Here is a 15688-nt window from a genome sequence, read left to right on the forward strand (position 1 = left end):
TTTCGGTTTGTGAAAACCAATGTTTTCCAAATAATGAGTAAGTGTAACATTGACTAACATTCCACCATGAGTGTATGTCGTAAGAATTCATACAGTAATAGTGAGACAAAAGAAAGTTCCATGTGGTTTTCCCTTGCGCTTGCTGCGTACAAAGGAAGTATCACTGTTTTATGGAGATTTAGAGTTTGCTTTATAAAACTGTCATATTCTGTCAAACTGTTGGAAGTGTGACACCTGGTACAAGATTTTCTTGCCTAAGCCTGGTTATGGTTTGATACGTTATTTTGTATAGCTACCAGTATCAGATGTTAATATAACTTGAATCAGTTTCTAAGCTTCGCTCAAATATAAAGAATTTTAAAATGACACTGCATCCAGCACATGACTCTCAAAATCCCTAAGACCTTTCCTAGACCACTGAATTGTAAGCTTGAGGTAGTCGGTATGGAGTAGGATGGAGACCTGCATCAGTCTAGTCCTCGGACTGAAGACAACCACCACAACAAGAACAACAACAACAACAATAACTACTACTACTACTACTACTACCAACATTGCTACCATAACGTAGTCGCTAAGTTAAGCTTTGGTGATACTCGTAAGCACTGAGCAAGAAACACATAATGGAAGTCTTACTACAATAATGCTACCAGCTACTACTTTCTCTTAGCTCTTTGGAAACAAAAACTGTCATCAGAAATTGTAATTACAATGTTTAAATCACCATCTGTTACCCATTTCAAAGTCTTTCATGTTTTAGTGCATAGTATACTAATGTCAAAGTAAGTATGTACAGTGGGTGCACAGGTACATCTGCGTAATTATTATATGTGCCCAGGTGATAATTTAAAAAATTTGGTCTCTTGTATTCCATGGCACGGCCTCTGTTACGAGGTGATTAACACAGATGATTCGTACAGTGCGACTGTCTGAGATTCCTAGAAGGATTTTCTTTGGAGATATATATCAGTAGCTTAAACAAGTTTAAAAGGAGACCGTTGTGTTTGATTTGATGCAATTACATCAGCTACTAAAATGTTTGGGACCAAATCATTCCCCAGAGATATGCAACTTTGATGTTCCTCAGATCTCAAAACAAATGGCCCTAAAATTCAATACATCGCTGTGGTTCAGGAAACAATCTCAGAACACACAACATTTACATCACACACACACACACACACACACACACACACACACACACACACACACACACACACACACACACACATGAATATTTACATGAAACATGCAGAATGTCAAATACTACCGTTGCTCACAGCGTGTGCCACTCTGAGAAAAATAAAATTGATGACGGAGGATTTGTGGATCAGTTATATACTAGTAAGTGAGATTTGCTTACTATCAGACTTAGCGTGAACATGTTCATAATACCATCACGAACGTAAATTTATTTTCTGAACTGTGTACGATGATTAATGTGGGTTATCCAGCTATTATGTACAGGAAATTCACTGACTGACTTTACCAAAATTTAATCATAAGCAGCTTCTTCCACTGAACTGTTGGTATTGTAATAGACTCATGGAATAAACCCAATTACACAAGTACCTGAGTGCAACATTTTGTTTGAAGTTGTATGATCACATAGGCTGAGTCATAGGTAAAACAGTTCATTGATAGGACAGTGGCAAAAAGCAATTAGCCTTCAAAGGACACTGCTTACAAAACACTTGTACTACCCATACTTGAATACTGCTAATATGTTTGGTACCCATAGCAAATAGGAAAGAAACTGCAAAAAGGTGGGAATTTAAGGAGATGGGACTTGGATAAACTGAAAGAACCAGAGATTGTACAGAGTTTCAGGGAGAGCATAAGGGAACAATTGACAGGAATGGGGGAAAGAAATACAGTAGAAGAAGAATGGGTAGCTTTGAGAGATGAAATAGTGAAGGCACCAGAGGATCAAATAGGTAAAAAGACGACGGCTAGTAGACACCCTTGGGTAACAGAAGAAATATTGAATTTAATTGATGAAAGGAGAAAATATAAAAATGCAGTAAATGAAGCAGGCAAAAAGGAATACAAACGTCTCAAAAATGATATCGACAGGAAGTTCAAAATGGCTAAGCAGGGATGGCTAGAGGACAAATGTAAGAATGTAGAGGCTTATCTCACTAGGGGTAAGATAGATACTGCCTACAGGAAAATTAAAGAGCCCTTTGGAGAAAGAACCACTTGTATGAATATCAAGAGCTTTGATGGAAACCCAGTTCTAAGCAAAGAAGGGAAAGCAGAAAGGTGGAAGGAGTATATAGAGGGTTTATACAAGGGCGATGTACTTGAGGGCAATATTATGGAAATGGAAGAGGATGTAGATGAAGATGAAATGGGAGATACCATACTGCGTGAAGAGTTTGACAGAGCACTGAAAAACCTGAGTCGAAACAAGGCCCCCGGAGTAGACAACATTCCATTAGAACTACTGACAGCTTTGGGGGAGCCAGTCCTGACGAAACTCTACCATCTGGTGAGCAAGATGTATGAGACAGGCGAAATACCCTCAGACTTCAAGAAGAATATAATAATCCCAATCCCAAAGAAAGCAGGTGTTGTCAGATGTGAAAATTACCGAACTGTCAGTTTAATAACTCACAGCTGCAAAATACTAACACGAATTCTTTACAAACGAATGGAAAAACTGATAGAAGCCGACCTCGGGGAAGATCAGTTTGGATTCCATAGAAATGTTGGAACACGTGAGGCAATACTGACCCTACGACTTATCTTTGAAGAAAGATTTAGGAAAGGCAAACCTACGTTTCTTGCATTTGTAGACTTAGAGAAAGCTTTTGACAATGTTGATTGGAATATTCTCTTTCAAATTCTGAAGGTGGCAGGGGTAAAATACAGGGAGCAAAAGGCTATTTACAATTTGTACACAAACCAGATGGCAGTTATAAGAGTCGAGGGACATGAAAGGGAAGCAGTGGCTGGGAAGGGAGTGAGACAGGGTTGTAGTCTATCCCCGATGTTATTCAATCTGTATATTGAGCAAGCAATAATGGAAACAAAAGAAAAGTTCGGAGTAGGTTTTGAAATTCATGGAGAAGAAATAAAAACTTTGAGGTTCGCCGATGACATTGTAATTCTGTCAGAGACAGCAAAGGACTTGGAAGAGCAGTTGAACGGAATGTACAGTGTCTTGAAAGGAGGGTATAAGATGAACATCAACAAAAGCAAAACGAGGATAATGGAATGTAGTCGAATTAAGTCGGGTGATGCTGAGGGTATTAAATTAGGAAATGAGACACTTAAAGTAGTAAAGGAGTTTTGCTATTTGGGGAGCAAAATAACTGACGATGGTCGAAGTTGAGAGGATATAAAATGTAGACTGGCAATGGCAAGGAAAGCGTTTCTGAAGAAGAAAAATTTGTTAACATCGAGTATAGATTTAAATGTCAGGAAGTCGTTTCTGAAAGTATTTGTATGGAGTGTAGCCATGTATGGAAGTGAAACGTGGACGATAAATAGCTTAGACAAGAAGAGAATAGAAGCTTTTGAAATGTGGTGCTACAGAAGGATGCTGAAGTTTAGATATAGAATAGAATTGGGGAGAAGAGGAGCTTTTGGCACAACTTGACTAGAAGAAGGGATCGGTTGGTAGGACATGTTCTGAGACATCGAGGGATCACCGATTTAGTATTGGAGGGCAGCGTGGAGGGTAAAAATCGTAGAGGGAGACCAAGAGATGAATACACTAAGCAGATTCAGAAGGATGTAGGCTGCAGTAGGTACTGGGAGATGAAGAAGCTGGCACAGGATAGAGTAGCCAGGAGAGCTGCATCAAACCAGTCTCAGGACTGAAGACCACAACAACAACAACCAAATAGGAGTGAGAGGAGGTACTGAAAGTAATACTATCCGAAGAACGGATATCGAATAAGTACTGGACTTCATAGTACATAAATTATATAGTTTGCACGTAAAATTGGAACACATGATTTATTTTTCAACTTTACGAATTCTAGTGTGATCCTGTAATAGTATTAAATGTAGAATCAGATATAAAAAGAAAAAATCTATTTTCTACGAGATTTGATGCCAAGACTCTTCTATTCTGCGAGGGGCGGTCAATAAGTAATGCAACACTTTTTTTTCTGAAAGCAGAATAGCTTTATTCAGGATTCCTAAACACCATATTATTCCCTACTCTTTTGGTTACAAAACCGTATTTGCGAACATAATCTAGGTTCAATACGACGACCTTGTACATCAGCTGCTGTTTGTTACATCGATTATCTCAGCAGTATGTATGACAAGAGAGGGGAGCCAGTGTAAGTAACGTCTTTGCCTTATCATTCCTTGGTACTGTTGAAATAATTAGAAAGGCAAACTGATACAATTATTTTTTGTTCTTATCATAAAAGGACTCCCGCCCCTGCCGAGACTTATGTGATTGCGCAGCGCTTGCAAGGAAGGGTAGCTTGAAAGGTCACAGGTTTGTTTGCCCATGCTGAAGAAACTTGAACTGACAGACGCTTGATAATGATTCCGATTATCTCCTGCAACTTTACTTAAAAATCTTTCAAGAACCAGTATTAAGAGAAGAAATAATCCAAATGCAGATGCATGTGCCCTGCACTCACAATTTTTTTTTCATCTTCTCACTGCTGAAGGAAGAAAGTGGGCTGATGAGAGAGCTTCTGCTACTTTTCAGCCCAGGTTTGGATTTCGTGTTTGATTCAGTTTATTTTTAGATGATAACCATAAATAACTTTGATCTCAGGGGATATTCTAATCCCAACAGTTGCCCGAAAGGTGGAACAGACCCCTCTAAAAATTCACCTGGGACTGGCTCAGTGGCTTGCAGAGTATATATGTAGATTATATTTACTGGTTCTAAAAACTGAGCTGTGAGAAATTTTTTAAAGTAAATTTAAATTTGTAATATTAAAAAAAAAGAAATATCTAAGTTTCTATCATCGTTTTAGTAATTTACTTCGCTCATACACAAGGATTTGACAGTCTTTACAGCTTCGCCAATCTGTTCTCAAGTAAGCGCAACGAGAATTTTACGTCTCTAGCTTGTGCCACAGGGTAATAATATCTTTGAAGTGAGCATACAAATGCGCAAAACAGAAGTTCTGTCGTAAACATGCAGTTGTGTAGTGGTACATCGTAGACGTAAATAAAAAACAATACGCAGCTTTGAGATCTGGGACATATGTTCCTCATATCTGTCTAGTGCCAGCATGAAGTGAAATGCTTTTGGAACTTGGAAAAAATACTACGAACCATGGGATGGAAATATAGAAGGCTGTGAGCGATCAAACGGGGCTGTGTGCGTATATAGGTGGCACAGTGAGACTGCTTCACGAAAATCAGTTCAAATAACCATCTTCTCCAGTCCAAGAGCGTCTGAAGTAACTAATTATGTTTTCTTATATATAACAGCCATTGTTTTGAAACATTACTATACGTCTCAGCAATTCTGCTGTTTATAGATATCCTGCATGTAGCGGACGTATATGCCCCAGAAAACTTCGTAGAATGTAGAAAACTTTAGTGTGTGATATGTCAAAGCCATCTTCAAATGTCATATTCAGAGCTTTTGTGCAATATTTCATATTTCATTGCCAGCTGATAAAATCTTTCTAAAATCAAAATATTAACCCAATTGTAGGTTCACACGAAAACATGGATGTTGTTAGGTTCGTGGGACAGCTGTGTTCCGTTTCACCGATTTTTAGAATCAATCACCTTAACATTTTTTTGGTAGTGAAAGTGTATTATTTGTCATTAAGGAAGACGGTTTTCGACCTTTTGTTTTTAACCATGACAGGGTTAATCACTAGAACACTCAGATTCCGTTCAAAAGTAACTCGGATTCTGTACACATAATTAATTTGCGCTTCAACAATTTGCGTTCGATATATGGAAAGAATTTGGCTTAAAGTTTTTAAGACATAAACACAAGGTCATTTCACTTTTTTCCGACCAATACCGATAGTTCATATGTCATCTTTTTTTATGGAAAAAGAGGGGATAGCCACAGCTATTTTTTATGTTTTGTACTAATTATTCACACTCAGAAGACGTACAGCCTGCTATCTAAAGAAAATGGCTACATCGATAGATGTCAAATGGACTTGCTCAGTATCTACCAAAAAGAGAGAATATACATGGAGAGGCTGTGACATGTTATTTAGTGCTCCTTGCGGGAGCACATTGTATTACTGGCTGCGATAATTTGTGAAGGTATTCTAGAGTTGACGCGAAAGCCAGAGAGCACGTGTCAAAACTTGTAAGGTAAGCAATTGCCGACTTTATTTTCAAAGTCATGCCCATTGTTTACGCAGGGTACAAATAAATGCACAGAAGCAATAAAACTACGAATATTTCTTATTTCAAGTCAGAACTGTTTAAAATATTATGTTTGTGGTTGATATAACAGATTGATCTATAACGTATCCTAATGCTTATGTTCACGCCTTATTTCACCGCCCTTTGCCATGCTTGAAGCACTTTTCGTCATGAAAACGAAAACTGGAAGGTAAACTCAAAAAACGTAATTAGATAATGAACAAGCCCTCCAAGTATTTTGAGCATATTATGTATGTAAATTATAAATAAACTACGAAAAATTCATGGGGGTACCAATACGTAACTTTTACCAGTCACTTTGTAAAATGTGACTCTATATATGAGGAGAATAGGTGAATTAATGAGAAAGATATTACATTTGCTATTACTTTAATAAAATTATCATCTATCAAAAACTTCACTGCATATTCGACTGACTAGGTAGCTTAGATTGTAATATTCCTGCTTGTTGGAGTGGTTTCTTTTGTATCCATTTCTTTTTATTTTAGCTTCATTTGAATTGACATGTAGACGTTTTCCTCCACGTAGTGGAAAGAAATACACCAATTGCAACCGTACGTGAAGATTACAAGTTTTATTTGCTATCCACAACACAAAATGCTCCCTCTCTATCGTTCGGCGCGAACCACAGGACATCGAAATATCATAAGTGCAACGCCCGTGTCACGACACGAAAACAGATAACGATAGTAGCGCTCCCAGTGACGTGGCAGTGAACTTTAAATACGAGACGTTGTTGTTGTTGTTGTAGTTGTGGTCTTCAGTCCTGAGACTGGTTTGATGCAGCTCTCGATGCTACTCTATCCTGTGCAAGCTTCTTCATCTCCCAGTACCTACTGCAACCTATATCCTTCTGAATCTGCTTAGTGTATTCATCTCTTGGTCTCCCTCTACGATTTTTACCCTCCATGCTGCCCTCCAATGGTAAACTTGTGATCCCTCGATGCCTCAAAACATGCCCTACCAACCGATCCCTTCTTCTAGTCACGTTGTGCCACAAACTTCTCTTCTCCCCAATCCTATTCAATACCTCCTCATTAGTTACGTGATCTACCCACCTTATCTTCAGCATTCTTCTGTAGCACCACATTTCGAAAGCTTCTATTCTCTTCTTGTCCAAACTAGTTATCGTCCATGTTTCACTTCCATACATGGCTACACTCCATACAAATACTTTCAGAAACGACTTCCTGACACTTAAATCAATACTCGATGTTAACAGATTTCTCTTCTTCAGAAACGATTTCCTTGCCATTGCCAGTCTACATTTTATATCCTCTCTACTTCGACCATCGTCAGTTATTTTACTCCCTAAATAGCAAAACTCCTTTACTACTTTAAGTGTCTCATTTCCTAATCTAATTCCCTCAGCATCAACCGATTTAATTTGACTACATTCCATTATCCTCGTTTTGCTTTTGTTGATATTCATCTTATATCCTCCTTTCAAAACACTGTCCATTGCGTTCAACTGCTCTTCCAAGTCCTTTGCTGTCTCTGACTGAATTACAATGTCATCGGCGAACCTCAAAGTTTTTATTTCTTCTCCATGAATTTTAATACCTACTCCGAATTTTTCTTTAGTTTTCTTTACTGCTTGCTCAATATACAGATTGAATAACATCGGGGAGAGGCTACAACCCTGTCTCACTCCTTTCCCAACCACTGCTTCCCTTTCATGCCCCTCGACTCTTATAACTGCCATCTGATTTCTGTACAAATTGTAAATAGCCTTTCGCTCCCTGTATTTTATGCCTGCCATCTTCAGAATTTGAAAGAGAGTATTCCAGTTAACATTGTCAAAAGCTTTCTCTTAGTCTACAAATGCTAGAAACGTAGGTTTGCCTTTTCTTAATCTTTCTTCTAAGATAAGTCGTAAGGTTAGTATTGCCTCACGTGTTCCAACATTTCTACGGAATCCAAACTGATCTTCCCCGAGGTCAGCTTCTACCAGTTTTTCCATTCGTCTGTAAAGAATTCACGTTAGTATTTTGCAGCTGTGACTTATTAAACTGATAGTTCGGTAATTTTCACATCTGTCAACACCTGCTTTCTTTGGGATTGGAATTATTATATTCTTCTTGAAGTCTGTGGGTATTTCGCCTGTCTCATACATCTTGCTCACCAGATGGTAGATTTTTGTCATGACTGGCTCTCCCAAGGCCATCAGTAGTTCTAATGGAATGTTGTCTACTCCCGGGGCCTTGTTTCGACTCAGGTCTTTCAGTGCTCAGTCAAACTCTTCACGCAGTATCTTATCTCCGATTTCATCTTCATCTACATCCTCTTCCATTTCCATAATATTGTCCTCAAGTACATCGCCCTTGTATAAACCCTCTATATACTCCTTCCACCTTTCTGCCTTCCCTTCTTTGCTTAGAACTGGGTTTCCATCTGAGCTCTTGATATTCATACAAGTGGTTCTCTTCTCTCCAAAGGTCTCTTTAATTTTCCTGTAGGCAGTATCTATCTTACCCCTAGTGAGACAAGCCTCTACATCCTTACATTTGTCCTCCAGCCATCCCTGCTTAGCCATTTTGCACTTCCTGTCGATCTCATTTTTGAGACGTTTGTATTCCTTTTTGCCTGCTTCATTTACTGCATTTTTATATTTTCTCCTTTCATCAATTAAATTCAATATTTCTTCTGTTACCCAAGGATTTCTACTAGCCCTCGTCTTTTTACCTATTTGATCCTCTGCTGCCTTTACTACTTCATCTCTCAAAGCTACCCATTCTTCTTCTACTGTATTTCTTTCCCCCATTCCTGTCAATTGTTCCCTTATGCTCTCCCTGAAACTCTGTACAACCTCTGGTTCTTTCAGTTTATCCAGGTCCCATCTCCTTAGATTCCCACCGTTTTGCAGTTTCTTCAGTTTCAATCTGCAGTTCATAACCAATAGATTGTGGTCAGAATCCACATCTGCCCCTGCAAATGTCTTACAGTTTAAAACCTGGTTCCTAAATCTCTGTCTTACCATTATATCATCTATCTGATACCTTTAAGTATAGCCAGGATTCTTCCAGGTACACAACCTTCTTTTATGATTCTTGAACCAAGTGTTAGCTATGATTAAGTTATGCTGTGTGCAAAATTCTACAAGGCGGCCTCCTCTTGCATTTCTTCCCCCCAATCCATATTCACCTACTATGTTTCCTTCTCTCCCTTTTCCTCCTGACGAATGCCAGTCACCCATGACTATTAAATGACCAGACATACAGCGCGTAAATCCGTACTATTACGAGACGATAATATTTTTCGTTTATACCTTATGGTTGGATCTGGTAGTCTGGTGGTTAAGTGTATTTATTTATATAACCCAATACTACAATTTCGACCGTAAGGCTATTATTAAGTGGAAATTATGTTGCTGATTATTACCATCTTCTGCATATTCTACTCTTCGAATTACAGCGTAAATATGTTGTTCATATTCTGCTTAATTTTTGCTCTCATCCGCAATGGTTGGTGGGGTAAATGATTCCATATTTGCTTTTGCTTCAGATGAAATAGAAACTGGTTTCGTGGCATGGTTGTCTGTGGACTCCTGTCTATTTGTTACTACTTACGAATCCGTGTGTGAACTGTCCGATTTAAATGCTGAAGTAAATTGCTCTTATTCTACGTTATTTTTCCTATAATCAGGTTTTCGTACTTTCGCATTTAATGGAAGCCACATAAATTTTCATTAACTTCTGCTAAAATGTGCTCTTTGTAGTTACCATGTGAAAACATTTGCGTAACTACTGTCGCGTTTTGTGTATTGTAAGAATGTATGTAAGACATCAGGGGTGGATGAACGCCGACCTCGCAGGGAAATATCTAGTGCTGCAAGGAGTGTATCGGGTGCTGTCTGTCTTTGCGGTATATGTATGAATGATGTAAAAGGGATGATTTTGTATGGCGCAGGAAACGAATTGTATGTTTACTTCTTCGGCATGGTACACGGTGATATATTGTTGGGCTATGGATCTGTTTCACGCTCTAATATTCAAGCTCCTGTCCTCAGTGGGAGAGCAGGGTAGTTGAGTAAGAGTCTTTCCATATTTGACGATCTGTAGGCCACTTTGCAGGGTTTAATTGTCGGTGCAATAAGGTGATCTGTACAAAATGCAATGATAACGCTCTGTTCATTCATAAAACATCCTTTGTGCTGGGAGGTAAGAGCATCTACAAACTGATTCGAACAGGATGGAGGCAAGGTATGTATGGAAAGTTCTGAGAAAGCAAGTGTTCAAAGACATCCCTGGCGGGTATGCCGTCACTCATCTGACACTGTGGCATTGTGACATCTCCAGATCTGTAGCTGTAGGATACCGAAAATTTCGCCCATTTTTTTCTCTGTCTGTAAGACAGTGCTTCGAATTCTGTTTGCATAATTGTTATGATTTCCCCCCCATCTGTGCTTAGAGAGTGCTCTCTTTCCAAACGCCCGCATCTCGTGGTCGTGCGGTAGCGTTCTCGCTTCCCACGCCCGGGTTCCCGGGTTCGATTCCCGGCGGGGTCAGGGATTTTCTCTGCCTCGTGATGGCTGGGTGTTGTGTGATGTCCTTAGGTTAGTTAGGTTTAAGTAGTTCTAAGTTCTAGGGGACTGATGACCTAAGATGTTAAGTCCCATAGTGCTCAGAGCCATTTGAACCATTTGAATCTTTCCAAACAACAAGAATACTTTTATGATTAATGGTGTTTTAGTCAGCATGCATAGGATTTTGAGCAGTGAGTATATTTATCGTTTCTGAGACGTATATTGACAGCAGGACGAACAATTTGATTGATGCATCAGCCACACTGCGTACGTGCGCACGGCTAGACGCAGCCTGCATGTCTTGTTAGGATCGCTACGAACAATGCACCCTGTGATGTCAGTATCCACAGGTATCGCATCTGCAATGGTAAACACACGTGCTGCCCACAGGCGTATCACGTATGGGACCGGCGTGAGTGTGCCTTGGAGTTCAGTATCACACTCGAAGAACTCTAACTGTATACCCAAAGATAGGCCCAACTTCCGCCTGCTCGCTGTAGGCAGCAATGACTTGCGCTGGCTTGCATCCGACTGTGGTTTGTGGTGGCGTCGACGTGCTTGCGCCCGAGGATCGTCTGTGCTCTGCATATAGGTCTTTGCTCCTGTCCAGTCACGTCAGCAATGGTCCTTAGGTGATCACGTATTTCTCAGCTGTCAAGCATGAAAGCGATGCCGCCACCTCATTCTTGGGCACCTGTGCATGGCTAGGCAGCTGACAGCCATGTCACTTCGTGGGGGCTGGTCTTGCATCCCGACTTCTAGGAGGGTGTGCAATAGCGTCCTGTGTGTTCCAATGGTCAGGGGGTGGACGGCAGGGTCTGCGTACGTTGTTTGCGTGTCTGTTGCATTATTTTGTGAGCAGGTCTGTGGGCTGTGCTATGCGTTATCTTGACGGTGTACGAGTTGATTTCGTGTCTGCACATCAGTGTGCTGCATTATTTAGGAAGTGTTTGCATGTCTGTGTGCTGTGTACTGAAATTATTTCTGTAATTTAGGAGTTGGTCGCATGTCTGCAGAGCGTTATTTCGGTAATTTACGAGTAGTTTACAGGTCTGTGAGCTTTGTGGCGTGAACACAAGCATGTCAGAGCACGTTTTTTGTATCAATGTGATAATTGTACTACCTAAAATCCATTCCTAAATAAATTGTTCCAAAATAAATAAAATGCACTCCTTTCTCTCTCCAGCAGCCTAGTGCAGGCTGAGTCATTTTCCGCTCCAGACAGCCATCTTGGCATACGTTAAATGAGCTGCTGGAAGGTTTCTTTGGGAATGGAGCCCATTCTTTACGGAGTGCTGCACTGAGAAGAGGGATCGATGTTGGTCGGTGAGGCCTGGCACGAAGTCGGCGTTCCAAAACATCCCATAGGTGTTCTATAGGATTCAGGCCAGGATTCTGTACAGGTCAGTCCATTACAGGGATGTTATTGTCGTGTAACCACTCTGCTACAGGCCGTGAATTATCAACAGGCGCTCGATAGTGTCGAAAGATAAAATCGCTCTTTAACAGTGGGAAGCAAGGAGATGCTTAAAACATCAATGTAGGCCTGTGGTGTGATAGTGTCACGGAAAGCAACAAGGGGTGAAAGCCCCCTACATGAAAAACATGACTACACCATAACACCACCCCCTCCAAATTTTACTCTTGACACTACACACGCTGACAGATGAGGTCCTCCAGGTTTTCACCGTACCCACACCCTGCCATCGCATCGCCATATTGTGTACTGTGATTCGTTACTCCACATAATGTTTTAACCACTGTACAATCGTCCAATTTTTGTGTTTCTTAGACCAAGCAAGGTGTCGTTTGGCATATACCGGCGTGATGTGTGGCTTATGAGCAGCCACTCGACCATGAAATCCAAGTTTGGTCACCTCCCGCCTGTCATAGTATTTGCAATGGATCCTGATGCAGTTTGGAATTCCTGTGTGATGGTCTGGATAGAAGCTTCCCTATTACACATAACTACCGTCTTCAACTGTCAGCAGTCTCTCAGTCAGCAAAGAGGTCAGCCTGTACGCTTTTGTGCTGTTGTGCACCTTCACGTTTCCATTTCACTATTACATCAGAAACAGTGGACCTAGGGATGTTTAGGAGTGTGGAAATCTCGCGTACAGACGTATGACACAAGTGACACCCAATCACCTGGCCTCGTTCAATGTACGTGAGTTCCGCGAAGTTCCCCGTTCTGCCCTCTCATGATGTCTAATGACTACTGAGGTCAGTGATATGGAGTACCTGGCAGTAAGTGGCAGCACAATACGCTTAATATGAAAAACGTATGTTTTTGAGGGTGTCCGGATACTTTTGATCACATAGTGTAGCATTAAAAGCAAACAAACAGTGTTATAGCAATAGTTATAAAGGTCCCAAGGTGATACTGACGACAAGCATAGTGCAGTATGCTTATTTCGTTTAAACTGTTAAAAAAAAAAAGAACATGAAACAGCTGGAAGACATGGTCAAGGACCAGTGTAACTTCTTACACGCCAGCTGTTGTGGCCGAGCTGTTATAGGCGCTGCAGTCTGGAACTGCGCGACCGCTCCGGTCGCAGGTTCGAATCCTGCCTCGGGCATGGATGATTGTGTTGTCCTTAGGTTAGTTAGGTTTAAGTAGTTCTAGGGGACTGACGACCTCAGATGTTAAGTCCCACAGTGCTCAGAGCCATTTGAACCATTTGAACTTCTTATACGTACACACCATCGGCAGGTACGTAAGTGGTTAGAGTTTCAGTTCTCTAAGCCAGGTAGAATGGCCATCTGAATGAACGCTCACTTCTAGTGTTTCTACCAGGCCTGTTCTAACATTCTGCGTGGTGTCTGTTTGTTCTATATCGTGCCTCCCAACCACTTTCGTGCAACGACACTCTGAGCGTGTTTTTAATTGACTAGTTTCAACCTCGGACCTGTTGCTGGTAAGGAGACGCCAGACCACACATGACATGTAGAATTCAGAAGAGTTCAGTGAGACGAGCGATGATATAACGAAATACGTAATGATTTCAGAGTCAGCTCCACTGCACTCCCTGTAAAAGAATCTTAATACTAACTAAATTTAGTGGAAGGGGTTCAAGGCTTTCCTATTTTTAGTTAGCTGGTAAAATAAAGTCGAAAAAGCAGTTAAGTTTACCACTGGAAATTTTATTCTACTCACAAAACATCGTTTATAAGTTGCACTATTGATAAAAGGAAATGTTTTAATACAGGTTGAAAAAAACCAACTGCGTTCAACAAAAATGTGAACGAATATTCCCTGAATGGGTTTCCAAGTTCTACAATGGATCGAAGGATGACCTATGCCATATCACATCTATAATCTAGGTTTAAATTAAATTTCACAAAAGAGAAAACTATCAAAATGGTCTACAGGGACCCTCAATTATCTTTAATTACTTATCTAACTTGTCGTAAATTACAGTGGCTGATGTGGCTTCTCAATAACTATATAACAGAAAAATCATCGCGTTTCAGATTTTTACTTCAAGTGGCAAATGTGAACACCATGAGCTTTAATTGACGATCGACACTAGTATTACGCAAAAACGGGGTGTAACAGATGAGACTTCTGCAGTTCTGAGTGAAGCTTTATGCGCTGTTATGCGGCATCGCGTGCGTTCATTACCTTGTCGGTATTCGTCAGGGGGCGGCGGACAACACAGCTCCGCTCACCTCGCCGTCTCGGAAGCAACACTCCCCTAACTTCTCCTTACTGCAATTTACCGAAGTTGGTTTAAAAAAAAGTATCTGGCTGTGTTTTCATCTGACCAATCAGGGTCTCAATGTTAACCTTAAGCTCCGCTTACAAAAATTCTGTCTATCCAATGAGAAACGCTATACTTTTCGTGGTGGGGCAATGTTTTTAAAGTACGCAACGTAACAGAGATGTGAAAAAGTCTCACGCTAAAACTTGCAGCTGGTGTGGCCCTTTTTGTGTTATCGTAAGATCTATACTGTTCTACTGGAGGGATCTAGCTTTTAACATGGGCTGGGGGTGGTCCTGACGTAACAGAGACGCGAAAAAGTCTCACGCTAAAACTTGCGGCTGGGGTGTGGTCCTAGCGGTTAGCTGGCGACGTGGGTGTCCGTCCCTTATCGTAGGGCCTTCCAGCTTAACACGGTTCTGCTCTCGGCTTCTCGTTTCTCCCCTTGGAACTGTATCTGTCTCACGGTGGGAAGGTATGACGTGCATTTAGGTATTCTTGTGTTAGTCTGTGGTATTCCATTTGCTCACTCGTTACTCGTATTACTTGGGTTAATTTAATGTCACGATTTATTCGGAGCTATGTGACATACTACTGGATTTGCTTATCATGTCAGGGTTTTCATGGAAGGTGTTGGGTTTGCCTGACACCTTACACTGTTCAGGTATGTAAGTAGCGTGAACAGCATTATGTGTTGAGAGATCATTGTGAAGGATAAGGAGACGTCACGTTCTCGTGTGAGACAGTGTTACCAACAGCCGACAGATTTTGAAAGGGGCCTTATTGTGAGTCTTCTCTGGTCACGTGGCAGGTATCGAGTTTCGAGTTTTGTGGGGAACTTGGATGTGTCAGCAGCCATTTGTGGGAGTGCGTGGGAATGTGACAGTGAGGATCAGCCTGTTGTTCACCAAGCACGTCGTAACACATTCACTTCTGCACCCGCCATTCGTGAATGAATTATGGAGCCCCTGGAACATTCTGTCATCCCACACAATTAGTCAGACATTAGCTGGCCTAGGTAATTACTGCCCTGCGTGTAGGTTGCCATAAACACTGCATTACAAATAGCTGCATTCGGAATGGTGCTGTGACCGGAGAGCAAGGGCTG

The sequence above is a fragment of the Schistocerca americana genome, chromosome 8 (genome assembly GCF_021461395.2).
Source record: "Schistocerca americana isolate TAMUIC-IGC-003095 chromosome 8, iqSchAmer2.1, whole genome shotgun sequence".
In the NCBI taxonomy this organism is placed as follows: Eukaryota; Metazoa; Arthropoda; class Insecta; order Orthoptera; family Acrididae; genus Schistocerca; species Schistocerca americana.